Here is a 27884-nt window from a genome sequence, read left to right as displayed (position 1 = left end):
ATTATGTTAATTTCTAATATCATATGCTAGATCTAGGGTTTGATAGTCTTGGATGAATTGCATGTACAAGAGAGAAACCTAGATCCAAGCATTAGGGTTTTCATGAGCACATATGATGTTCTTTTGGCTTAAATCCATCAGTGGTATCAGAGCTTTGTTTGGTTTCTATTGTATTGATTCCTTGTTTATTCATTCATGCTTTAAAATCGATATTTGGGTTGTCTGTCTGATGAACTCGACGAGTTCCAATGTTAACTCGGCGAGTTTAGTTGTCAGACAGAGAGATTTTCGGGATTTCTTGTTGTTTTGCTTAAGGATAATTACCTAAATTATTTTTGACTAATAAAATCCGAATTTTATTACTGTTATATGATTATCCTTACCAAATCAAAAGATAATTACCAATTGTTTGAATAATAAAATCCTTATTTGATAATATTTGATTATTTGAATTAATTGTTGAATTATCTTGTAAATAAAATTGATTAGGTCAAATTTAGATAATCATTAAATTAATTGTTTAATTTAAAATAATTTGCTATTTGATCCTTTGTGTTTTGAAAAGTTCAAAACTTGTCCTCAAGTTTTGAAATTTAAATTTTATGATTAAATGTTTAATTTGAACTATTTAAATTTCAAACCCTAGAATTTTACAAGTTTAAAATTCAACTTTATAATTTATAATACTATAAGATTATTATATATATATATATATATATATATATATATATATATATATATATATATATATATATATATATATATATATATAACTTAAATGCTAGTCTTACTGTTAGTAGGCCTCATCCACGAAGTTGATCTATAAGGGGGTATAAGGTTATGGCCTATAAATGGTCGTTTAATGGGTGTCCATTCTCACCCACCGCTTCTTTGATTGGTGGAGGGTCGTTAGCCGAACGGGTAGGATAGGGCAACCCTTTCCTCATTAATAAGTATAATGAACTATAGAAGTAACTAAATGTCTTTCCAAAATTCCCAATCTTAGTTACTTTAGGAAAAAGTGAAATTGATGCAATTCCATGAAATTACACTTTGTACCCTTGCTAAGACGTTAGTGGGGCGTGTGTGGTTAAACGGCACAGTAATTGGGTTCTAAGCAAAGGTGGCAAAGGGTAACTAATTGTTTGTCATAGTTCGATGGATCGTGTGTGGATAACCGGGACATCGAATAGGTGACTGTAACAATGAGGGCACCATATATATTTGCATGGTTATTCACACCCGCTTTGTGATCCTCGGCATCCCAGTCACAAACTAGAGGGGCATAGCGAGATTTAAACATGCCATTGAAAAGTTAAATGAATCTCAAAAGATCTAGGAGTTTTTAATACATTTAAAACTTAATCTCTTTTCGTTTTTCATGGTGGAGAATTAGTGAATCGTCATTCACTTACCTTCAAATTATTTACTTGTTAGATTACGACATCCCTCTTCTAATTTGTAAATAATGTTGTTGGATCCTAGCCCTAATTTCTCATTTGGGTGTTTAATTGGGGATTCATTTCTAATCAAACTTTGTTCTTTTTTCCTTTTCAGATGTCGAACGTCAACAACAATGCTCTCGGCTCGTTCTCACTCATGAACTTGTGTGGGAGAGTGATCTTTGACGGGTCCAATTTCAATGATTGGATCCGTAACATCCGAATGTTCACTCGTTACGAGGAAAAAAAGTATGTCCTCGATGAGAAGCTGAAGGAAATCAACCTCAACACTGCCTCTGCTGAAGAGATCGCGGCCTTTGAGGCCCATGAGCATGATGCTACGAAAGTCCATTGCATCATGCTAGCGACCATGACTGCAAAACTCCAAAAGTCCTATGAGGACATGTATCCCTATTAAATGTATCAAGACTTGTTGTACTGGTACCACCAAAGCGCTAGGCAAGAAAGGTACGAGACCATCACTTCGATGATCACTACTAGAATGGGTAATGGAGAGTCTCTTACCGCTCATCTGCAAAAGATGCAGAGATATGTTGATCGCTTGCTGAAGTTAAATGTTAACTTCGATGAAGAGCTGGCAATCGACATTATCCTTCACTCCTTTCCTCCCTGCTACAACCAGTTCCGCATGACCTACCACATGAATAAAAAAGAGGTCACTTTGAGCAAGCTTCAAGGCTTGCTAAGGACTGTTGAGAGCAATCTCAAAGATAAGTTTGTTGCATCAACTCTCCGCTCCTGCTGCTGCCCCTGTTTTAGCTATTAGGCAAGGGAAGGGTAAGAAGATGAAGGCTCCCTCAAAGAGCACCACAAAGGAAAGTCCCAAGATGAAACCTCTTATAGTGGAACCAAAGTTGGTTCTGCTAAACCCAACTCAAACCCCAAGGAGGCAGAGTGCCACCACTGCCACAAAATAGGGCATTGGAAACGAAGATGCCCATAATATCTATAAGCTATCAAGGATGGGAAGATTAAGCCGTCCTTTGCAGGTATTTACACTATTAAATCTAATGATTCATCACATGCTATTTCTTGGGTTCTTGATACAGGATGTGGTTTTCACATATGTTCTGATTTCAAGGGACTAAGAAGAAATAGGGATGTGGAGCATAGGAAGATATATCTAATCACGGGAAACAAAAGATCGTCGCCTGTCACCAAGATTGGAGTATATTCCTTAGTGCTTAGTAATGGATTAGGTTTAAATTTAAATAATTGTTGCTATTCACCAGATATGGCAAGAAACATCATTTCATTTCATGGTTTATATAGACAAGGATTTAGATATTCATTTGATAATGAAAAGGGTTCTACTTATGCTTATCCTAATAGTGTTTTATATTTTGAAGCATTGCCTTGTAATGGAATATATGAAACTGTGATGGTTGTAGATAACTTTGGAAATGATGTGTTGTGTGTTGATTCTTCCAATAGTATGGACAAAGCATGCTTGTGGCATTGTCGTCTTGGACATGTTAACAAGAAACGCACAGCCCGACTCCAAAAGGATGGAGTATCGGAGTCATTCGACCTTAGGGACGATGACGTGTGCAAGTCTTGTTTACTTGGAAAGATGACCAAGTCACCCTTTACTGGCACTTGTGAAAGGGGTGAGGGTTTATTGGATATCATACACACTGATGTGTGCGGGCCCTTTAGATCCACCACAAAGGACGTGAGCCGCTTCTATGTGACTTTTACCGTTGATTATATCAGATATGGGTATATCTACTTAATCAAGCACAAGTCAGAAACTTTTGAAAATTTCAATGAGTTTAAACAAGAAGTGGAGAATCAGTTGGGCAGGAAAATCAAGATGCTTCGATCCGATCGAGGTGGAGAGTACCTAAGTCTTGAATTCCATGACTACCTAACGAAATGTAGAATCGTTTCGCAATTGACGCCACCTAGGACACCTCAGTTGAATGGTGTGGCCGAGAGGCGTAATCGAACCTTGTTAGACATGGTTCGTTCCATGATAAGTCGTGCTTCACTACCTATCTCATTCTGGGGGTATGCCTTAGAGACTGCCGCCCATATCCTTAACTTAGTCCCTACGAAGAATGTTGCCAAAACACCTCACAAGATGTGGACAAGGAAAGCTCCCTGGTTGTCACATATCAAGGTTTGGGATTGCGAGGATTTCGTAAGACGAGAGACTCATGACAAGCTCGAGCCTCGTAGTGAGCTATGTATTTTCATTGGCTACCTACATAATTACTTTGGATATCTCTTCTACAGACCGAGTGACAATGTTTTCTTTATTGCGAGGAGAGGGGTTTTCCGTGAGCGAGAACTCATAAGCCAAGGGGACAGTCCAAATCGATCTTGAAGAGATTCAAGAGTCAAGCGATGAAGGAACCTCTAACACTAGCACTCAACCCGAGGAGGAAACTCCGGTTGAACCGATTGATGAGTCCTTACCTTTGATACGTTCCGAAAGAGTTAGGGTTCAACCCCAGTTATATGGTTTTCATATTACTACATAAGGGGATACGTTCATTAGTGATAGTACACTAGTGAATTTGGACGAACCTAACAACTATAAGGAAGCCATGGCAGGCCTGGAGTTTGTGAAGTGGAAAGAGGCGATAGACAACGAGATTCAGTCTATGTATGACAACCAAGTTTGGAATTTGGTTGATAATGTACCAGTTTGTAAGACGGTCGGGTGCAAATGGATCTTCAAGAAGAAGACCGACATGGATGGGAATGTGCACACTTATAAAGCGCGATTAGTTGCGAAGGGTTTCACTCAAACTCCTAGAGTTGACTATGATGAAACCTTCTCACCAGTTGCGAATGGATGTCAAAACTGCTTTCCTTAATGGGAAGTTGGCTGGGGATGCTTACATGGCTCAGCCAGAGGGTTTTGTCAATGCTAAGCCCCCCGATAGAGTGTGCAAGCTTGAGAAGTCCATTTATGGACTCAAACAAGCATCTCGTAGATGTAATCTTTGATTCGATGAGAAAGTCAAAGAGTTTGGTTTTCTACGAAGCGAGGATGAATCATGTGTACATGTCAAAGCCAGTGGGAGTATAGTAAGCTTCCTTGTATTTTATGTCGATGACATACTACTCTAGGAAATGACATCCCGACACTGCAGGAGGTTATGTCCTGGCTCGGGAAGTGCTTCGCTATGAAGGACCTCAGAGAGGCTACCTATATTCTGGGAATAAGGATAGTAAGAAACAGAAGTAAGAGACTAATAGGGCTTAGTCAGAATACATACTTGGACAAGGTACTAAAACGTTTTAGTATGGAGAATTCAAAGAAGGGAGACTTACCAATCCAAAGTAATGCCAAGTTGAGTAAGACTCAAAGTCCGAGTACCAAATTCGAGATAGCAGAAATGAGCCGAGTACCATACGCTTCTGCAGTTGGCTAGATTATATATGCTATGACTTGTACTCGCCCTGAGGTGGCCTTCACTTTGAGCATGGTCGACAAATATCAAGGGAACCCTGGCAAAGCGCATTGGACTGCAGTCAAGAATATTCTTAAGTACCTTAGGAGGACCAAGGAATGGTTTCTAGTCCTCGGTGGGAGTGATAACATAAAGGTGCGATGGTACAGTGACGCCAGTTTTCAGACCGACAGGGACAATTCGTAGTCGGGCTGGGTCTTTACACTAAATGGAGGAGCAGTAACTTGGAAAAGTTCCAAGCAAGAGACTGTAGTTAATTCAACGTGCGAATCATAGTACATTGCAGCGAGTGAAGCATCAAAGGAGGCAATATGGTTGAAGAAATTCATTGGAGACCTTGGAGTTGTACCGGCTATACAGGAGCCTATGGAAATTTTCTGTGATAATGAAGGAGCGGTTGCCTTGACCAAGGAACCGAGGGATCATGGAAGATCTCGACATATCGACATAAAATATCACTTTATTTGACATCAGGTGGAAGAATGAATCCTCGTAGTGAAGAGGGTATTGTCGGAGGATAACCCATCAGATCCGCTTACGAAAGGACTGAGTAGGGTTAAGCACTTGTAGCATGCTAGGAGCGTCGGGCTGAAGTACGATATTAGTTTATATTAGATAGTGTAGAAACATGTAATAGATAAATTGTAATTAACATTCGATGATTAAATAAATGGGTATTATTTATGAGTAAAGCTACTGTCTTATGTTAATTGTTTACATATTGTTTCATTTTGCATGTTTTGACTTCCTGAATAACAAGATTATTCAAACGGTCCACAATCGTTCATATGTTGGAAGTAGGTATGAATGAAAACTGTCATGAATTGGTGTGTAGACTGTCTAAAGTGTGTTATACATAGCAAAAGTTTACTACATCATTCATGAGTGCTTATCAACTTGATTTGAGCATTGGAATAAACCCACACTTGCTGGAATTACTTCATGGAATTTATCACGAGTGATCGCAAGACAATAATATCATATGGTCTTAAAACCTAGATATATGGTTTATTGTTTGCTAATTGGTTGTACATTGATAATGCGTAAACGCATCAGTAACTTGATGTTATAAAACGCATTGTTGTGTATGATTTGATTAGTGAATGGTAAATGCATATAATTCGAATTTTATCTGTTCCTTTTATTCTAATAGGATAAAAGCGATATCAGGGCCCCTCGATGATTTGGTTTGACTTGTGTGCCGGGCCCGGTCAGGACTGAATTGATGTGTTCAATTAAGTTCTATGTCAAACAAATATGAGATTAAGAAACAAATTGCTGGACAATAAGTATGCCTATGTTCCATGTAATTGTTTGCATGATATTTAGAATATAGGATTTTACGATCCCTTATCTTAAGGACATGTTATTGATAAGATCAAGAGTTTTGAGAACTGTGATTGCTAATCGGATCCAGAAGTTGAATTTGCATTTATAGTTATTAGACTTATCCAAGTGGGAGAATGTTAGATTAGTGTCTAATTCCATAACTGTATTTCGTATGCACTTGGCTCGGTTGTGCATGGTCCTTTTAGGTTGCCTTCACCAAACCAACTTGACTGGAGGAATAATATAGAAAGAGGTGATTATGGTTTATTAATATATTATAAGACTAATATATTAAAAGAGAAATCATATTTGTTTAATTAACATTGGTCAAAAATTAATTAAGAATTAATTTTGTGATCAAAATGAAGTTAATTGAACTAAGGGGACTGAACTGTAATTATGTGATAAATGCAAAGTTGGGCAAAAGAAATCCTAATAGATAGGGTGGACGAATTCTAGGGATAAAGCCTTAAGAATTCGTCCATGATAGGGATTCTAGAATGATCTTATGGGCTACTTGGTGGCTAAGTAACCAGATAAGGATAATGATTGAAACCCTAATTCCTACACCTATATAAAGGACCCTTGGGCATGAGAAATTCAGCCACTTGAACCCTAGAAGTCCTAGAGCCAAAATGCTCCTCTCCTCTCCTCTCCTCTCTCTCTCTCTCTTGCTTCCTCCAACTGCTATTGGTGTTTGTGATTCATTAGAGGCATAACACTTGAGGTGCTAAAGTTCTCAAGGCTTCAATATCTTCAATCAACAACAAGGTAATCATCTAGATCTCTTTATTATGTTAATTTCGAATATCATATGCTAGATCTATGGTTTGAAAGTCTTGGATGAATTTCATGTACAATAGAGAAACCTAGATCCAAGCATTAGGGTTTGCATGAGCACATAGGATGTTCTTTTGGCTCAAACCCATCAGATTAGTATCCCGAGATTCTTACTTAGGTCGCGTAAAGGTCCGATGCTTTCACTAGTACGGGCCCAATACTACCTTCCACACCAACCCATATTCGCCCCAAGTTATCTTCTTAGGATCCTAACTCACAGGTACTTTACCCCTCATGGATATCTAACTACTCTCATGTGTAGACTTCTCAAACTGCACATCTAGATACTCCTATTATATAACTTCTCAACTCTAATCTATCTTGTAAAGATCTCCGCCATCGCACACAGATTAAATTGCAAGAATAATGTCGTCCAAGGACGAACTCCTAGGCTATAGCATCATGAATCAGGAAACTCTAGCTCAAAATTCCTGAAAATACCTAGCCTGTCGTCTAGCATGCAATACTAATAGCTCAAAAATAACTCATCTCATAATATACTCAAGTAAGGTTATTTTGGGAAATCACCGCTTGGGCTCTGGCTGATTGTACACACTGCTTCGTCTCGCCCACATCTTAAAAGTTCTTTGCTCATTTAGAAAATCATTTCTTTTTGAAAATTTATCAACTCCTCGGTTTGAGTTCAGACATACCTGAGGGTGCATCCGAATCCCTCAAACCAAGGCTTTGATACCAACTTGTAACACTCTAAATTTTCAAATCAAATTTTTATTTTTAAAAGTTCACACAAAACATACTTAAACAATTTCCATGTCAAATTGTATTTTTCTCAAAAACAAAATATCATAAATTGTTTTTCAAATGTCCTAGAATCGACATAAACTCAAATCATCGAGCTGGTGTGTACAATCATGTCGGCGCCTTCCCGCGATCTTAAGATGTACCTGAAACACATTTTACACAAACACTATAAGCACGAAGCTTAATGAATTCCCCAAAATACCACATACATAATAATTAGTCTCTCATGACTTTATGTCGATTAGGACCCTCCGGTCATGTGTCTCAGTGAAGACCCTTCGGTCTCACTTCTCGGTATGGACCCTCCAGTCATAGCTCAACATATACACAAATAATATAACAACATAAGTCACAAAGACAAGATGCATAACAACACAGAACTCAATATAAGAAAATGAGACCCTCTGGTCAATAACACGAATATGACCCTCCGGTCACACACAAATTACCACACAGGTAACTATAGTAAGAAGACTCACCTCGTGAAGTAAAGTAAGTAAATCTCACACCCAAATTGCTGGTCTAAACTCCGCCTAACATATGTCACATATATCTCTAATTAAAATTTGATATAAAAAATCTTCAAATTGTTGGTTAAGTCTCTCTAATAAACCTCGAAAGGGAAAAAAAAGACTATTTTACCCCTCCATGGCCTCCAAAGTCCACAACTTGACGAAAACCATAAAGTCAATGGAAGTCAACAGTCCATTTTGACCTAACTAGACGAGTGTATCTACCTAACTCGTTGAGTTCCTTCAGTTATTAGAAAATCGTGAAAAACCCCAACTAACTCGTCGAGTTATCTTATCAACTCGCCAAGTTCGCTCAGTATCCAGGAAGCGGGAAAAACCCGTTCCAACTCGTCGAATTGGCGAGGCAACTCGTCGAGTTTCTCCTAGTCTTATAGTCTTCAGACACTTTTAGGCGAAACCAAAGCTCCAAACTATAGATCCGGTCCCTTAGGACTGAAATACCATGTAAAGTTGCTAACTTTACGTGCATGCATGACATAAAGGGTCTAAAATACTCACATGAAGCATGTTATGGGACATAGAGCATGAATGAGGGCCAAGACTTGATAAAGTTGGCAAATTTAAGTCCATAGAGACCCTATGATGCCCAGATCCGAAGTTATAATATCAGAATATGCTCAAACCAAAGTATGGTCCCAAAAATAAGCTAATAGTGGCCATAAACTCTCCAAAGAAGAGATCTAACAAAGAGGTGATCAAGGTATCAACTTTATACCTTCTAATGGCTGCAGCAAAACTGAAAATCCCAAATCCAAGGCTTCTCCCTTCAACTTTGCACCAACAACTTCAAATCCTTCAAGAAAACACCCAAGAACACTCTTTGAACTCTCACACACTAGAAATGGAAGATGAGGCACAATTTAGGGTTTCTCTGGACCGATGAGACGATGAGGGAGACCGACCATAAGCCATAAGGTTCTTTAATTAGGGTGTAAACCCTAAAATTTAGGGTTTCATGTTCCGATTCCAACTCATCGATTTGGGGTCCTCCAACTCGTCGAGTAGGCTTTGTAAATCACGCAACCTCCTTGGTTTCTACACGACGAGTTGGGGCCTCCCAACTCGTCGAGTAGGTCCTATAATATGCATAAAACCCTAAAATTTCATACCCAGGAATTGGAATGTTACACTATGAATAACGTCTAGATGATTACAACAATACGAATCACCAACTGGTAGCTTTATGCTTTAAGGATCATCAATTCAACATCAAAACATTTTCTAGTGACATATTTCATTTAAAAGATTACTGAAAACTTGAAATTTTTTTCTAAATGACATTTTTCCTTCAAAACACCACCAAAATTATCACATTCTCTATGCCAATTGTGGAAGAATAATTTTAAAAAATATAGCCAAAAGAACTATGCAAAAATACATGTGCATATATGCATACTCATTATTAGCTAACTATACTAAAATGTTGATGATACTTTTACTACTAAAAGTGGAGGGTATTGACGTGGGATGGAGAAAAAATGGTGGAGGTACCGACGGTATCTCCATGAACACTACCCCCATTTTGGAGGTACCACCCAATTGCTCCCTTTCAACAGGTTATATAACCATCTTTCTTTCTTTATCTATCTATCTATCTCTCTCTTAATACCTTGAGTGCTTTGGTTATTTGTACGTTGTGTATTGAGACTTGTACTAAATTGGTTTTGTATGTTTTAATTAGTTTTGTATGTCTTTAATATTTTTGTTAATTAATTTTGTATGATTTTAATTAATTTGTATTTATTTTAAAAATAAAAATTGGAAGGATTTAGAAATATGAAAACATAAATAGAAATAAAAGCTGATGTGACATGACGTGGCAAGCGTGTTGAGAGGTATAAAATGATAATTTTATATTATAAATATTTAATATTTGATTATTAACTAAAAATTAATATTAAAAATTATATTATCTAAATATGCATTGGCTCGTTTAGGCCCGCGAGCCTAATCGAGCTCGACAGATGAAGCACGGGCTCGAGCTCGTTTAATAAATAAGTCTAAAACTAAGCTCGAACTCAACTCGAGATCCTTTAATCCGACCTAGAATTGGGACTTTATCGAATCGATCCCGAATAACTCGATTCGATTACACCCCTTACTTATTCTACTCCATCACAAAGAGAGTTCATCCCGAAGGTCGTAATTCGATTTCCCCTATGGTTGCTTGTTTGTTTTATATTTTATATGATATAGTGGTTGATTTGTTGAACGTTTTCTCAAATTCGATCAACTTGCTTTTGTCTTGTATTTACTGGCGTTAGGACCATACCGAAAGTCCAAAACCATATAGTTACAAGTATGTTCGTTAATTAGATATCAATAAATCACGAGTTTTTTTTTTTTTTTTTTTTTTTCATCAAGGTTTTATAGAAACTAATCAATCATATTGTAATCGATTGTCTTTAACTCTTATAACTATGTGGTCAAATATTGAAGAAAATCAATTGTAATAAATATGCATAAATGCCTTGTAAACGAGGCAAATCCATGGTGGACTCCATTAAATTTTTATTTTTCAATGGTCAACCTATCATTTATCGTGTATACTTTTCTGATTTAATGTCACTTTTTTATGATAATACCTTCGGAGGTTCTTATCAATTAGTTCAATACATGGATATACAAATAAATGTTCCTGAAACAAAGAAATGGTGTAGGAAATTAAAAGAAATGATTTATCTTGATATCGTGGTTACTATGTACAATTGTACATACAGTTTCTGTATACGTAATCTTTATTGCTAACTACTCGACTTTTATTCTCCTTTTTTATAGTATAAAATATAAATAGCTCAATTCAATATTCATAGGGGATAGAGTAATATATTCATACAGGGATCGGCATGTACTATCTAATATGGTTCAAAGAAAAATATACTAATATTCATTATTCAATATTATCTCTTACGTTTTAAATTCTTAATCTAAATTGATGCATTAGTAAATAGTAACATGATGTAAGATTCATTTCATATTAGAATACTAAAAGATATTTTAAACTATTATTTGAAATATTTTTTTAACTTATACTATATCTTATATCAAATATTTTTATTGAAGAAAAAAATAATTAATGAAAGGGCGAACCACCAAAAAGTGGTTTGAGAAAGATAGATGCTCAGAGGATGAGTCGACATGTGGCCACCGGCTAATAATGGAGCACAACTCCTCCCAAGTGCCTTTTCTCCGATACTTTTCTTCTCAATGTATGTTTTCTACATATTCTGATATAATATGTTTTTATTCATTTGGAAAAGATTGATAATCATATAAACTTAATTTACGACAGGCTGAAGATGGGAAGAGCACAAGATCGTTAACAAGACTTTATTTATATTTAGTCATTTAGATAAAAATAATAACCAAATGACTTCTAGCTTAACGGTATCAGATATTTGTTATATTTACTTGAGGTTCTGGTTTAAGTCTTGTCAAGAAATGGATTTTATGAGTTGTTTAGGATTATCTTATATTTGTTTTTCAAAAAAAAAAGATATGGATAATAAATTATAATATATGTAGAAATCTATATATTCTTTCCTCTTATATTTATTTTGAAACCTTTACCCTTCAACTTTAACCTTAAATATTTTTATAAAAACTTCAAAATATATCAAAAACAAAAATATTTAAGGTCGAAGTTAAAAAATAAAAACTTCAAAAGTCAAAATTGGACTAAAAGTATAGGAAAGATGAAGTATTTAGTTACCGAGAGATAAATATTAATAAAAGAAAAACCTGCAAAAATGGTTAGGTTAGTTGAAAATTATCATTTTGGTCCAAAAAAGATTGGATTAGCATAAGAAGTCCAAACTTTTTATTTTGTTGCAAATTTGGTCTAAGACCTTAACCTCCGTCTATCCTCCCCTGTTAACATAGGTTTGACTTGTCAAAGTGAGGGTATTTTGGTCATTCCCTATTTTAATCCATTTTATTTAATTAATAAATGAGAGAACGTATTCCCTTAGCGCCATACAGATAATATCGAGCCTCCTTCGCATTTATAGTTGTAAGGTCACACCTTATGATCTAATGAGTCAAACACTTTACATGTTATCTGTCAGCGTCATCATATACATCACTATTAGCGCCAACTTATAAAGTTTATCAGCGTCAGCGTGAAGATAGTTTATTCTATGTAATCTTTTGTATATTAGGTAATGATATAGATAAGTATAGAATAGATAGCAAATCTGATATCCTTGTGACGATGATCGGTTCTTAATATAGATTAGATACAATCCCTTCAGTCAAGGAATATACTTGTAAAAATTAGTATATAATCTACTGTAGGGTAAACCCTAATGTAGAGAGCTCGTCTTTATGACCGTCTTTGTGACAAACCGTCTTCTTAGTGAAGACAAACCATTTCTTGGTGAAAGACAATTTGGAGAACTCTCTGTGTTATTTATTTACTTTCTATTCTTTGTTTGCTTAGATTAGTTTTCTTTTGTTCTTTATACTTGAAGTGTATCCGATCGATACAAACCTTCAATTGGTATCATAGCAGGTTTTTGATACACTCAAGTAATCATGTCAACTTCTAATAATCACAAATCCTTTGGTCTCAACAAAATTCCTCCTTTCGATGAAAACAACGGAAAACTAAGGCCATGGTTGTTCTTGAAACCATGGACTATGAGATGCGTAAAATTGTTAAAAAAAGGTCCTCACGTTCCTATGTACCAACCCACGACCAACAATGCTCATGTTGGTTCCTTGAAGCAAAAACTAGAGACCAGGTACGACGATGATGACAAGAGGCTGGTTAATCTTGATATAAAAGTCAGAGCGGCGATAGAAACTCTCTTCCCTATCATGTATATCATCTTGTGTAGAATTGTGACTTAGCTGAAGAGATGATGGAAACGCTGATAGTGGCTTATGAAGGTACCATGGAAGTCCATGCCACAACCATTAAGTAGCTTAATCGAAGATATGAGCATTTCTTTGCTCAACAAGGTGAGTCACTTACCAAAACATTCAATAGGTTTAACTACTTGGTTAATGATATGTGCATGCTGGGAACTATCAAGCATTCATCTTAGTTGGTTCTGAAGTTTCCCGACTCTCTTGGGAGAAGTTAGGAACGTCACGTTGATGTTCTTAAGAATAGTGAAAAGATTAATGTTATGGATCTAAACTCCTTCTTTGGAAACTTAAAAAATTACAAAGAGACCAAAGCACTTCATAAAGATATAATGAAAGACTCGAACAAGGAAAAGTCTAGCTTTGTTTTCTCGAAAGGAAGCAATAAAGCATGTCAACTACTCAGATATCTCAGATCAGGGTGAAGAGAGTGATGATGATCTCAATGATGAACTTGTTTCCAACGTTATTCCTATTGTTAAACATTATGAAGAAAACAGATCAAACAGGGTTCGAAGAGCTCAGTTTAAAGGAAGCACTTCAGCGAGGAGATCCACTTTAGAGAAGAGAAACTCAGGCAATTGCTTTAACTTAGGTAGCCCTGACCATTTTTCCAAGGACTGCAAAGAGAAGAGAGAAGCTCAAGTTTAAAGTCCAGAGAACTATGAAGTCTTGTACAAGAAGATGTTGGTTCATATGAAGAAAGAAAACATCTCTCTGCCAAAAACCTTCATTGCAAAACAAGGGGGTCATGAAGAATGGATGGAAGAAGAAGAGACATCTGAAGATGAAGGACTAAATGTTAAGGGTCTAATGGATCTTAATGATCCCCCTGATATTAATCTTAATATGTATGACATTGATGATTCTCATGCTATCCAAGGATCAAGTCTAAATCTAGGACAAACTTGGTACCTAGACAGTGAAAGCTCAAGACACATGACTGGTTTCAAGTCCTTCCTAATAGACTTTGTAGAGAAAGATGATCTAATGGTAGTCTTTGGTGATAATAGTGGAAGAGATGTTATAGGTGCTGATACTTTTGAATGTAGGACGATCAAGCTGAAGGGTGTGTTCTATGTCGAGAGTCTAATAGGCAATTTCATATCCATCAGTCAACTTTGTGACGCTGGTTATAAAGTTTTTTCCAATTTCCATGAGGGAAAGGTTTTTGATTCTGAGAACAAAATTATGCTTACTGCACTCAGAGAAAATGACATTTATATGGTTTAGTTTTGTTTGTTTAGAAATTGATACTTTATTTGTTGCTTCGCTACTTTTAAATTTCTGAACATAAGCTGCTACAGTTTTAGTTTATATATATATATATATATATATATATATATATATATATATATATATATATATATATATATTGTGCATTAAAAGATTTTCTTTAACTTTGTTTTTACCAAACAATTATACATTGTACATTTTTCTCTTAACATTAACTGCATGTTCTTCTCTATCGATAGTGACCTTATCTGACTGGTCTACTTTGAAGGGATCAACATGTCATTCCTTGAATGCATCACCTTCCTTGTGGAGCTAGTTGACTATGACTCTGCATCTTTTCTTCAGTGCAAACCACTCTCTGCTTGATGCTAATGCTCATGCTGATTAATTAGTTGCATCCTGTTGATGAGACTAGATAGGGAGTAACTGTGCCACTAAGCATTCTTCTGGGCACATATCTCATATGTCTTGAATATCCTATCTCTGTTTAAAAGGGGTGAGGTGAAGTTACGTAACTTATCACATCTATTTTCATAGATTCTCTTATAGCAACACCGACTCCCTATGAAATCCATAGGCATCTTCAACAAGACAACGATCCCACCTTCTCTTCCTTCATGGATCATAATGTGTGGAACCTTCGAGTTTTGTCTTGGTAACTCTTATAAATCGAAGGTTACAAAGATTGGATCCTTCTAACTCATTGGTTACAAAGATTGGTTCATGTTCTTCTCTTGTTGGTGAACATGTAGCTTGGAATCAATTTGCAAAATCTCAATGATTAAAGGCACTCTCTCTCTCTCTCTCTCTCTCTCTCTCTCTCTCTTGTTTATTATGAATTATGTTTCTTGTTTGATGTAATCTATGTTTTCTTTCCTTCTTTTATAGCCAGACTTCAAGGGGTAGATATCTCAAAAAATGGAAGTTCATTTATGGCCATTCAATTCAAAAGATTTGGTGGATCAAGTTTTTACCATCTTTCTTATAAAGCTGCACATATTTCGCTTTTAGAATATTTCCTCATGTGACTAACTCTCTTGTGTGTATTCTTAGATTATTTATTATTTTGTACAAATTTTTAAAACGGGATTTGACGGTGGCAAATATAAGCCAAGTATGTAACTATTGACAAATCATTGTCCCTAGAAGCATGTTGTTGTATGTGACTAAATCTCTCATCAACGAGACCATCTATTGAGAACATTGAGTCACCCCCTCATGTTGATTGTTTAGCACTATCTAAACATTCTAATTGAGATTGCCTGGTCTAAATATAAAAAAAATTAGGAACGCTAGGGTGTTTATTCTTAGTTAACTATTTTACCTGGCTTCGTCCCTAGAAGCATGCTTGTCGTATGCATCAAGTTTCATGTTCTACTGAAACTTTGAGCCTAACCTAATGGCTTACCTTAACTGCATAGTCATCAACGTAAGAGATATTTGTTTGGTCCTTAAATGACAAAAGGTTGTTCATGTCCCTGACTTCATAGATTGATGTATGACATGGTACCATTATGAATTGACGATTAATCTTTGATTGTAGACTACAACTAAACTTTGTGATGCAAGGGTCAAAAACATTTCTTACTAATGAGTTATACTTGTTACGGATTCACGCTGATTCCACCTCAGCGTGACTGAAATAATCTATTCTTTCCTTTATCTTCTTAACAAAACTTGATGATTCACTGTGATATACAATACACTGATAAAAGTTTAAAACTTTGCGCCGATGTTTAGTCTATGTACCGTAGGCTATCATACGAACCAACCCATTCTTGCCCTTATATTTTTCTTTAAAGCTTTATAATTCAGCGTAATGTACTGTATGATGTCACACCCCCAAACCAAGGATGGCGGAAACGTCCGGGGGTGGCAGACTTCATGTATAGTATCACAACAACGAGTATAATAGTGCTCAAAGTAAATACAACCATCATAAATATAGTTGAAAAAGTCACACCTTAGTATGAGTTTACATGTTTCAAAATCAATTACACTATGATGACAAATGAAATGCTGACGACTTAACGTCTCATCCTCAAAAGCTATTGATTTTCTGTTTCACTGATTTCCTGATAATACAAGTAGTTTCGAAAAAGTGTCAACAATTAAGTTGGTGAGTTCATAAGCTTTTGGATGTAGAGTTTGAAAACCTTTCTTTGTAAATATAATGTATACTTTAAGAAAATCCAATGTTTTCCTTATAAAATGTAATGTAGTCTTAAATCCCAAGACCGAATTTATGAGTGTGTTTTGTACTTATAACGTGTTTGTGTTGTAATGTATACCCAAGAAAATCCAATATTTTCCTTATAAAAGTTATGTAGTCTTAAATTCCAAGACTGAGAGTATGAGTGTGTTTCGTACTTATGACGTTGTATGCAGCTTTAAATAGATAAAACCCCCTTTTTGAAGTAGAAATTCCCGTAAACTATGTCGTTATCTCCCTATGTGAGTCGCTATAACCATACTATAATAGAGATGTCTGCTATGACGTTCTTCGGGCGTCAAAATTGAAATGACATTTGTCACCCCCGATCGGCCGATCGGGCTGTTGCAAGCAGCAAGGGTGTGGGTTGTCTATCCCAATATAGATCTATACACAATTATCACGTTCTCCCTACAAGATACTCTGGTTATAACTATTTCATGAATTTTAACCCATACTCTAAGAGTACAATGAAGACGTGTCTCACAATTTACGATAACGAGTTTACGTGTAGTATGCGTGTAAAACCTTTTTCTATGGTGGAATTGAAATCCCCTTTTATGTAGTATTTATGAAATGTGAAATCCATAAACTATTCTTATTATAATTTATCAGGTGGTAAATGAAAACCCATTTGTATTGAGAGTAAAACCTTTTCTGTGTAAGAATTGAATCCCTTTTCTATGTAGTATGTTGTATTGTAAAAATCCATAAAGTATGCTTATTAGAGTTTATTGTACTCATTCAAAATGTATGAAAACCCTTATCATGAATGACTAATTTTGTTTATGATGTTAAACTAACAAAATAATACATTCAACGTTTAGAAACTTATTGTTAAACACTTTGCTCAACATGTTACAAAGTGTTGTCAATAATGTAAGCTATGTATATTGTTTTTATCTTTTATGTACTGTTTTATAAAATTAACAGAAAAATCATACGATGTCGAAAACTGAATCTGTAAACTCTAAGACTTTAGAAAATGTGTCTAGTTTGTTCACAATTTTTTCTATAATTTTTAGTGAATTCTAACTTGTGTGAAAATGTTCATATTCACAGACAGGTCCGAATTCATTTCTGAAATGATAGGTAGTTTTGTAAAAATCACCATAAATTGTAGAAAAATCATTTGGATATGTGCAAGTAATCATTAGAAAGGTATGAACCTGAACTACTTGCTTATTAAATATTTTTGAAAGGTATTAAGTTTAAGAATGTCAAAACAGTCTGTGAACATGACTCAATGTTTTTGTGAAAAGCTAAAGTATGTGTTTGAGTTGTGTTAAGGTGATTTAACTTGTATCCCCCCCCCCTAAAAATTGAAGAAAACATGAAAATGTAGTTGCAAAGCATAGATATGTGCTTTGTGAGCAACTGTAGTTGCAATATCTGGATGTGGGCATCTGCCACATGAGGAGTGTCCAAAGGCGTTGCTTGCAGTTGTATTACTATTTATTACCAAACTGTTAAGCCAATAGGGAGGGTGGGGGATTTTTAATAGGAGGAGGGAGAGGGTATTTAAGTAATATGTTTGATTTTTTTTGGAGGGGTTTGGTTTTTATTCACCTCAAGAGGTAGAGTCCAAAGTGGTCTTTCCTTTTGTGTAATTTTGGTAATGTAGTTTCAACTCACGTACGTGTAATTTGTTTACTCCTTTGTGATTCAAATTGTTTATAACAGCTGTTGTTGAATCCAATTGTTTGTTATACAAAAGCAAGAATATATGCCAAGTCTAATTTCTCTATATACATGTCAATGTCACTAATTAAATATAGAGTAATGATGTACGTATTATGAACAGTATTATGAACAGGCTAATGTCTTACGTAGTATGCCAACTCTGAAAAATATATTAATTGTATTCAAATGATTAGTATATTTATTAACTTATTAAATAATACATGTTTGAAGATTATATATAGTGATTCCTTTTATATTAAAAAATTTAATCAATTAAAGCAAATCAAACTAATATATTCATGTATTTTGTCTTTCATTTTAGATACACTTATTGCAAAATTAGTAAAAATTACCTTATTTTATCAGTTTAATGAATTATATCAATTAATCCAACTATATAAAAATGTTATACATTTACTATTATACGTTGTTTTCTTTATATATTGTTAATTTTTTTATAAAACTGTCAAATACACATAAACAGACATCCTATTCAAGTTTTTTTTAGAACGACGACAAGCACACTAATCTACTCCTAATTTACCTATTAATTAAACTCATATGATGAGACTTTGAATTTTTTATCTCATTAAGGGAGACAACGCACAATACCCCAAAGCCAATGGCCTATTATGGGTCTAAATCTAAGTAAACTTTTTGTCTTAAGCACCAAGATTTCAACCTATGGTTGATGACATATTTCCACCAACACCTCAGCCTACTATTCATTCAATAGTAGTTTTAATTTAACATCTATCAGTTTAACATATGGTTAATGATATAAAAAAACAAAATAAGAAATAATTTAAATCAAATAGTTTTAATAAAACATTGAGCACGTGGTTAATGAAACAAACAAACAAAATATGTTGAAATATATCATTCTCATATTATCAAACTAACATTAATTCTTGATGTGGTTAAGTTTTGTATATTTCTTATTTCTATTGGATACATTGTGTAATTTGCAATGCAGGGTGTCGGGTTTACATGTGGTTCTTGGGTTGCTCCATGGAGCAGCTTAACTGATGTATTTAATGTGTTATTGTATCTCGTTTGATTCATTCACCACTTTGTATTTGTATAGAACTCTCTCGTATTAGGGTTTCCTTAGTGTACTGGTTAGATATATTAAGAGATTGTTCTTCTGTGATATTGATCTTGAGGTTTATGTAATCATCTCAGGGTGAGTGTGAAGGTAGAGAGGTTTAAGTTGTAAGTTGATGTATGACCGAACTGGTTTATAGTGAATAAATTGTTCAACTTAGGAATCGTTAGTGTTTTTTACTTTCTTTACATGGTATTAAAGCTTTAGGATCCATTTTTTTCTTCTTCGATGATCATCAGTGGTTTTATTTTCCGATCGTTGTAATATCCCAAAATCGAAGACCAAAAATTCCATTTTTAATTAAATAATTCATAAAACAGATTACTGAAAACATCATTAAGTTATCTCATACCATAAAAACCCATAAGTTATATGTCTCAAAACATGTCATAAGATAATAATGTCAGATGTCACACCCCCAAACCGGAACGGCGAAAACGTTCGGGAGCGGAGGACATCATGCTCAGTATCACAACAAATGTATAATTGTAAAAAAAAAAAAGCAACCACAACCATTGTATATATATATATTAAAGTGTTTACATTGTATTTGATTTAAAAAAGATTTACTCCAAAAGTAAATAACAAAACAAAGACATGAAGCTACTATGCTACATCTTCTGAATCCCTGAGCGTGTACCTGTCTACTAGTTTCCTGAGAATACAATTTGTTTTGAAAGAGTAGATCAACGTTTAAGATGGTGAGTTCATAAGCATTTTTTTATAAAAAGGTATACTCTAAGTTCTTTTCTGGAAAAGTTCGCCAGTTCCTCTAGAAAATCCTATATTTTCTGATGTGATGAATGACAAGTAAAAATGACTCTTACAATCCCTTCTATGAGTACTTAATGAATAAAAGTTATATACAATCCAGATCAAACAGACAATCGATTGTGTAAATCTGCCTTAAGCCCACAACCAAACAAGGAACAGGAAATGAGGCAGAAGTCACACATCCCATTATTTTTAGATCTTCATTGTATATAACCCTGACGTATTCATTAGGTGCTTACAGAGTTAACTGTAATAGTACTTTTATATTTGATGAAAATATTCCTTGAGAAAATCATATATTTTCTTTAGTAAAATGGTAACCACAATAGTTCCTTCTATAATCACTTAGTTCATACTAGCTATATATACTTTAATATCGAACGGACAATTAAATGTGTGAATCTGCCCTAAGCCCACAACCAAACAAGGAACATGAAGTAAGGAGGAAGTCACACATTCCACTGCCTATCGGATATTAATTATATATAATCCTAATGTATAAACTAAAGAATTATAGAATTAACCATTTACAGTCCTTTATGTTATATTGGTTTAATAATACATATTAAACCTTTTATAGATAAGTTTCTAGTTTCACTAACTCTATTGTTAAGTATAACTTAAAGGACCTTTAGTGGTTAATTCTACAATACCTTAGTTTATACATCAGAGTTATATATAATTGATATTCGATAGGAAATTGAATGTGTTCTTTCCGCCTTACTTCTTGTTCCTTGTTTGGTTGTGGGCTTAGGGCAGATTCACCGATTTAACTGTCTGTTCGATATTAGATTATATATAGCTACTATAAACTAAGTGATTATAGATGGAACTATTGTGGTTACCATTTTTACTAAAGGAAATATATGATTTTCTTAAAGAATGTTTTCATCAAATATAAAGAACTATTACAGTTAACTCCGTAAGTACCAAATGAATACGCCAGGGTTGTATACAATGAAGATCTAACAAACATTGGGATGTGTGTTTTCTGCCTTACTTCCTGTTCCTTGTTTGGTTGTGGGCTTAGGACAGATTCACACAATCAATTGTTTTTTTACTTTGCATTGTATATAACTTGTATCCATTTAGTACTCATAGAAGGAATTGTAGAGTCATTTTCACTTATCATTCATCATATCATAAAAATATAGGATTTTTTGGAGGAACGGGTGAACTTTTCTAAAGAACTTATAGTTTACTTTTCACTTAAATACTTATGAACTCACTCGCTTAAATGTTGATCTACTCTTTCAAAATAACTTGTATTCTCAGGAAACTAGTAGACATGTACGCGCACTAGGATACAGAAGATGGAGTATAGTAACTTCATTTCTTGTTTTGTTATTTACTTTTGAAGTCAATCTTTTGTGAATCACATATTTTTTAAACACTTTAATATTAATGCAATGGTTTTTTGTTACTTTGATTACTATGATGCATGTGTTGTGATACTACATATGATGTCCTCCGCCCCCGAACGTTTCCGCCATTCCGGTTTGGGGGTGTGACAGTTATAGTCTTTTTCGCCAGCATGAAGGACTTAAGGATTTGGTGATGTATCATAGGAAGCGATTGGGGTTATCGGAATTGCTGAGATTTCATGGAGTACTCTTCTGGATTTCAAGAGTAGTGTGATCATCGATATTGGATAGTAATGGAAAGCTAGTATTGGTAAGCATAGGTCATCGGCGGTTCAAATTATAAGGAGGTAAGTTGGGTTGGGAATCCATCAAATTTTATGGGTTGGGAGAGCTTCGATGAATCCAAGTGGGGGAGAATCATTCAGATTTTCAGGAGCTGAATCAGGTGTGAAACTAGGGTGATTTTCACATCCTATTCGGGAGGGAAGACAACTCAGGTGGTCATCTAGATTGAAGTTATGTAAGTTGGGAGTTCAGGAAACTTCCAACAGCTGGTTGGTATTTTCTTTGTGGTATAGCAGGCATGTGGATGGATCCAGGTGAGGGTTAGGTTAGAACCTCCCTTCTTGTTCTTTTTTGATGAAGGCTTTAGGGTTCGAAGCATGACCCGAACACCTGATTGAGATTCAGTTGGATGCGGGTTCGACTCATGATGATTGGGGTAAATGTGGTAGAGGTATGGAGGGATAGACGTAACGTAAGACTGTGGGGGTGGCCGTAGCATTCACTGGATTGGCAGATAGTATAGAAGTGTTGTAAGTCTACAATGGGATCATAGCAATCGCCAGAATGAGATATACCATCATTTGGGGCCGTTGGTATAAAGAAGGATGAGTTTGTGCCTTGGGAAAGACAGACAGGATTGTCGGAGAGCATTTCTCTGTTATAAGAGGGGGACCATTGGGGTTCGAGGCGAGATTGGGCATATGTAGCTCTCGATGGGAGTGAGACCCATGAGCGTGGCTCGTTCATTGGTGTAGTCTGGGTGAGGCCCGTGTAATTATGGCAACACAGGTAGGATATGGTAGAGACCTATTGGGTCATGGTTTTAGTAGGGATGATTATGTGGTCAGTGAGTGGGATAGGGTGATGCATAGGCTAGGGGTAGCCTTATCAGTTGGACTCTAAAGAAACTGGTGGCTGGACTAGGTGTGAGACCAGCTGTCTCAGCGGTGGTTTGGGGATCTTTATATCCCTGTCTAGTGAAGAGTTGTCGTGAATCAGAAGATTTTGGGTGAAATGCAAGTTTAAATCCTTAGATCTACAGTTACAAATTATGTACCGAGTTGGCTTTTGGTTGAAACTCGCATTGGGAATTGTGAGTGTATATGTACAAGGCCTTTATTTCAACAAGATATGAATTAAGGAATCTGTATGCCAAGGGCATCATATGGAGGGTTCAGGGCAAAAAGGGATGTTTTCAGTTCTGGTGGTAGAAAAGCTCTTATGATCATGCTTTGGAATGATTCTACCTATGTGTAGGTCTAGAAAGTTATGGGACTTCAGAATTATAGCAGTAGCGTATTGATTCGACAGTTATGGAATCAGTGACTTCTTTAGCACTAGAAGGTTTAATTCCCATATTGTCTCTTCTTGTGCACTATGTTCATCGATTTGTTAAACTCAGGATGAGTCTTTTACTCGAACAATTATCTAATCCCTTTTTGTCAAGTTAAAAGTTTCCAGCAACAGCAAATGATCAATGATTCTGTTTTCTAGTGTCAACAAGTAATCTGAAGTTGGGAAATCAGTTTAAAATACAAAGTGGAGTTGAATTAGTTGTGGTTCAGTATGAGTTGTCTGTCGAGGAGTTAGATAAGTTTAAGATTTCAGATTTTGGGTAGAGTGGAAATGGTAATTCTTCAGGCATTAATTTAAGTTGAGTACGGATCCGTTCATCGTCAGGATTTGGGAGCCCTGCTAAGGTTGGGTTCGGTTGCATTTTTGGAAGGTTGTTATATGCCCAAGGTTGCTTACTCGATCTGCGCCGGGGTTGCGGTTGAATTACTCAGGCTGTATCACGTGCCTAGGATGGTAAGGAATGATTCCGATGACGAAATCTAATTTAAGTGGGGGAGAGGTGTAACACCCAATTCAAAGTATTTTTCTGTTTGGAACCTTGGTATGTTAATGTTTTGCACAATTGGTTCCTAGGGGCATAATTGCCAACTTCATAAAATTTGGAGTATGTTGGGCGTACTCCTTGTACGCAGGCCGTACTGACTCTCTTTGTGATTGCGGATCTTGACCACATACACGGGGCGTACGTGGAGTATGCATGACATACGGGAGCTTGAGTGAAACCCGAATTTTTAGGGTTTTCACCCTATTTAAACCTTATGATAGCCTCATTTGGTCATGTTTAGCGAGCCTCCACCTTCCTTTGTTCAGAAATCAAAACCCTAATGTGTGTTTATGAGTTTTGAGCCTTAAAGAGTATTTGTTGGTGCTTTGTGAAGGAGAAGAAGAAGAAGACCATTTGGAGAAGTGTCTTGAGCTAGAAGATCCGGGGTTAGCTGATCATTTGCAAGCTTTTGAGGTAAAAAGCTCACATCTTGATGATTCATGACGCTAGGTCTAGTTATGTAGTTATTTTATGCATTTTGAGTCCTTGGAGTGATTGATGAGCTTCTTGGCTCACTCCAGAAGTATTGGTGTTAGATCTAGACTTCTTTTGGTCCCCTTATTCATAAAAATGCAAGCTTTATGGTGTATCTTAGACCATGCATGTGTTAAGTGTTGGATTATAAGCATAACATCATTCCTATGGTGTTCATGCAACCTTAATTGCTTTGATCTACGTTTTTCTAATTAAACATACAACATTGAATACCAACGCCATAAACCCTAGATCTAGCATGTGATAATCGATACTAACATAAGAATACGGTTTAGATCTTACCTTGATTGTTATGTAGCAATAACATTCTCAAATCCTCCTTGTAATTGGCTTCTGAAAGCTTAGAGTCTCAAGTGTCACTCCTCTAATGGCTCACAAACACCAAGAGCAAGAGGATGAAGAATGAGAAGAGAGGAGGCACCCAAAAACATCTAGAAACCCTAAGGAATTAGTTAGCCGCGTTTTTGGTGCCCTAGGGATCCATAAATATGTGAGGCTATTAGGGTTATCTAACAAGGGAACCCTAATTTGACTGCTTAGGCCCTAAGCAGCCCATGGATTTCCTCCTTAGCGCCCTTGGACGATTTCTAATGGGTTTCCCCATAGAATTCGTTCACTCCTCTAATATGGAGTTCATTAGTCCAATATTCAACTATCAAACAATTGGTAGTTCTAGTCCCTTAAGTTTAATTAATCTCTCTTAGCCACAAAATTAATTCTTAATTAATTATTGACTAATATTAATTAAACAATGTGATTTCTCCTTTAATATATTATTCTCATAATATATTAATAAATCACAATTAATCCTCTCTCTCCATAATTCATCCTATCAAGTTGCTTTGGTGAAGGCAACCCAAAAGGACCATACACCATCGGGTCAAGTACATACCAAAATAGTTACGGACTTAGACACTAATCCAACAGTCTCCCACTTGGATAAGTCTAATAACTATTCTACGTATGACTTCAGATCCCGATCCGCAATCGTAGCTTTCAAAAGTCGCTGTCAACTCTGATCTTATCAGAAGCGTGTCCTTTAGATAAGTGATCATATATTCCTCCATTCTTGATATCGTATAGACTGAGACATGGATTTAAATCATTCTCTTTATCTATATATATTGTTTCCCGACTTCCGATTTATGACGACTAACAACAGACTACAATTCAACACATCAACTTAGTCCCGACTTGTCCAAGCGCTTAGGGTGTTATCACTAAATCATCGAAGGGCCCACATATATCGCTTTTATCCCACTTTGGGTAAAAGGAATGGATAAACTTCGACTCAATGCTCGCTTGCACTCACTCACTGAATCACACACAACAATACGTTTTTTAACACCAAGTTACTGGTGCGTTTACATATTATCAATGTGTAACCGGCTCATAAGATACAACTTACACATCTCAGTTTCAAGAATATAAGATATTATCGTCTCACCAATCACTCGTGATAAAATCCATGAAGCGATCCAAGTGAGCGTGGGTTTAATCCAATACTCTAATCTTATAGCAGCACTCATGAACCTTGCAACAAACTTTTGCTATGTCTAAAACACTTTATACAATCTATAGTCAGATTCATGACAGTCTTCTTTCATTCCTACTTCCAAAGAATGAGCAACTGTGGAGGGTTTGAATAATCTTATTATTCGGGAAGTCGAAACATGCAAATTGAAACACAATAATAATACTAATCCTATATGGACCCAAACTTTTGAGTATAAATAAAACACCTTTTATTTAATCACCATATTGATTACTCATTATTTGTTGTTTCGGGTAATCAACTTCTTACATGAATTATAACAACAGTTGTCCCATGCTCTTATCATGCACACTATGTTTTCCTATGGTCCTTACTTTGTGAAATAGTATAATTGAATAACATTTTCAATCACACTCATTTCACAATTCCCAATCCTTACCAAAAGTGTGAGAATACCAAATTCTTGCCACTTATATGTTAGATTCTAACATTTTATGCAACGGTCCTTTCGTAATATCATAGCGCCAAAGTCACCAAGACTTTGCCAATGAAATTACAAAGTGCTATATAGGACATTGTTACAAGACAATTCCATAGTCATGAATTCTCACATTCAAAGTACATTCCTTTGAACATCCTTCTTGCATAGAAGTTTCTAATCTAGACATAGATTCTTAACGTCCAACTCCTAATAAGGAAACATTTCCATATTTGCCATATAAAAAATCATTAAATAGAATCTTATCGATTCATAATGTCAATATGTTCCATCTATGACTATACTTCCAACTGTCCACAAACAAGCAATCCTTGGCGAACCTTAGATTATCCTTGGCAGTTGTTTAATTATTTTAGTCAAAACATGTTCTATTTCCTTTTTCCCTCTAAATGCCCCAGACATTTGGAAAATTTTAGAACGGTCGAATATTACAGCATATGCAATCGATCCTATACCCGAAGCATGTGGCATACGATTCATAATGAAAAAAACATGATACTTTACCAGTTTCTTGCTATAATATTGCCATGATATTTCTATTTGTCGTGTTTTCAAAATCCGAACTATGAAGAGGGATGTCGTAATCATAATCAAACTTTGAGAATGCAAATAATAAATATATCATTGACTAAATTCAATTAAAATTTCCCTATCTAAGCTTTTAGATTGGAAACGAAGTATAACATTCTCTCCCTTAATTATATCAAAAACAATTTTTTCAACCCGTGCAACTTTGCAAAGTGAAACTTTTGTTTTTCTATAATTAATATTGACAACTTGCAATACTTAAATAATAATCATGCTCCCACTAACATGATGATTATATCCATTCCAGCATAACATTTATGCTCCCACTAGCTTTGACACGTATATAGAAACCATGTAATCTTCTAGAAAACAATACTTATTGACTTCCAAAGTTCATTGTTTCTAATACGATATGCTTCGATAAGCCTTTATCTAAGCTTCTGAAACTCATACATCTTTCCTTAGACAGCTCACATGTGTGTCTAAATTAATTCAGAACTTATATTACTAAGTCCCAAATGTTCAGACCAATTGCCAAATCTCACAATTCGAACTATGAAGAGGGATGTGGTAATCATAATCGAATTTGAGAATGCAATTTACATAATCTCTATCTCCTTAAAATCTCTCTTAGTGAAAGCGTTTCATCACAATCATTTTCATGAAGGAGAGAAACCTTATGACACATAGATTTTATGGTGCATGTGTTCATATCCATGTGAATTTGCTATAACCATAATCGTAAGATAATGTTTGTGACAAATTCAAACTCTTATGGGTAGAACTTGTTCATTCTTAATTTCTTTCCAACAAAGGTCCCATCATTGCTTCCAAGTTATTTAGCAGCTCACCTATGCCAGTCAATGTACTTTCATTGAACAAGGTGTTTGCCCTTACGCAACCTATTGAGAACTCGTAGAACTCATATGCATAATCACTCAACAGGATTGGCACAGAAAAAGAATTTTTTCAACAAGATAGGTTACAAACCTCAAGTCGTGTGCTAGTGTTTAATAGGTTTACTCTTGATTAGTTCTTGAATCTTTTCAAGATTTTCAGACTCCCACTGACCTCTTGA

This window comes from Lactuca sativa, chromosome 5 (genome assembly GCF_002870075.4).
Source record: "Lactuca sativa cultivar Salinas chromosome 5, Lsat_Salinas_v11, whole genome shotgun sequence".
Taxonomy (NCBI): domain Eukaryota; kingdom Viridiplantae; phylum Streptophyta; class Magnoliopsida; order Asterales; family Asteraceae; genus Lactuca; species Lactuca sativa.
This window is presented reverse-complemented; position numbering follows the sequence as displayed.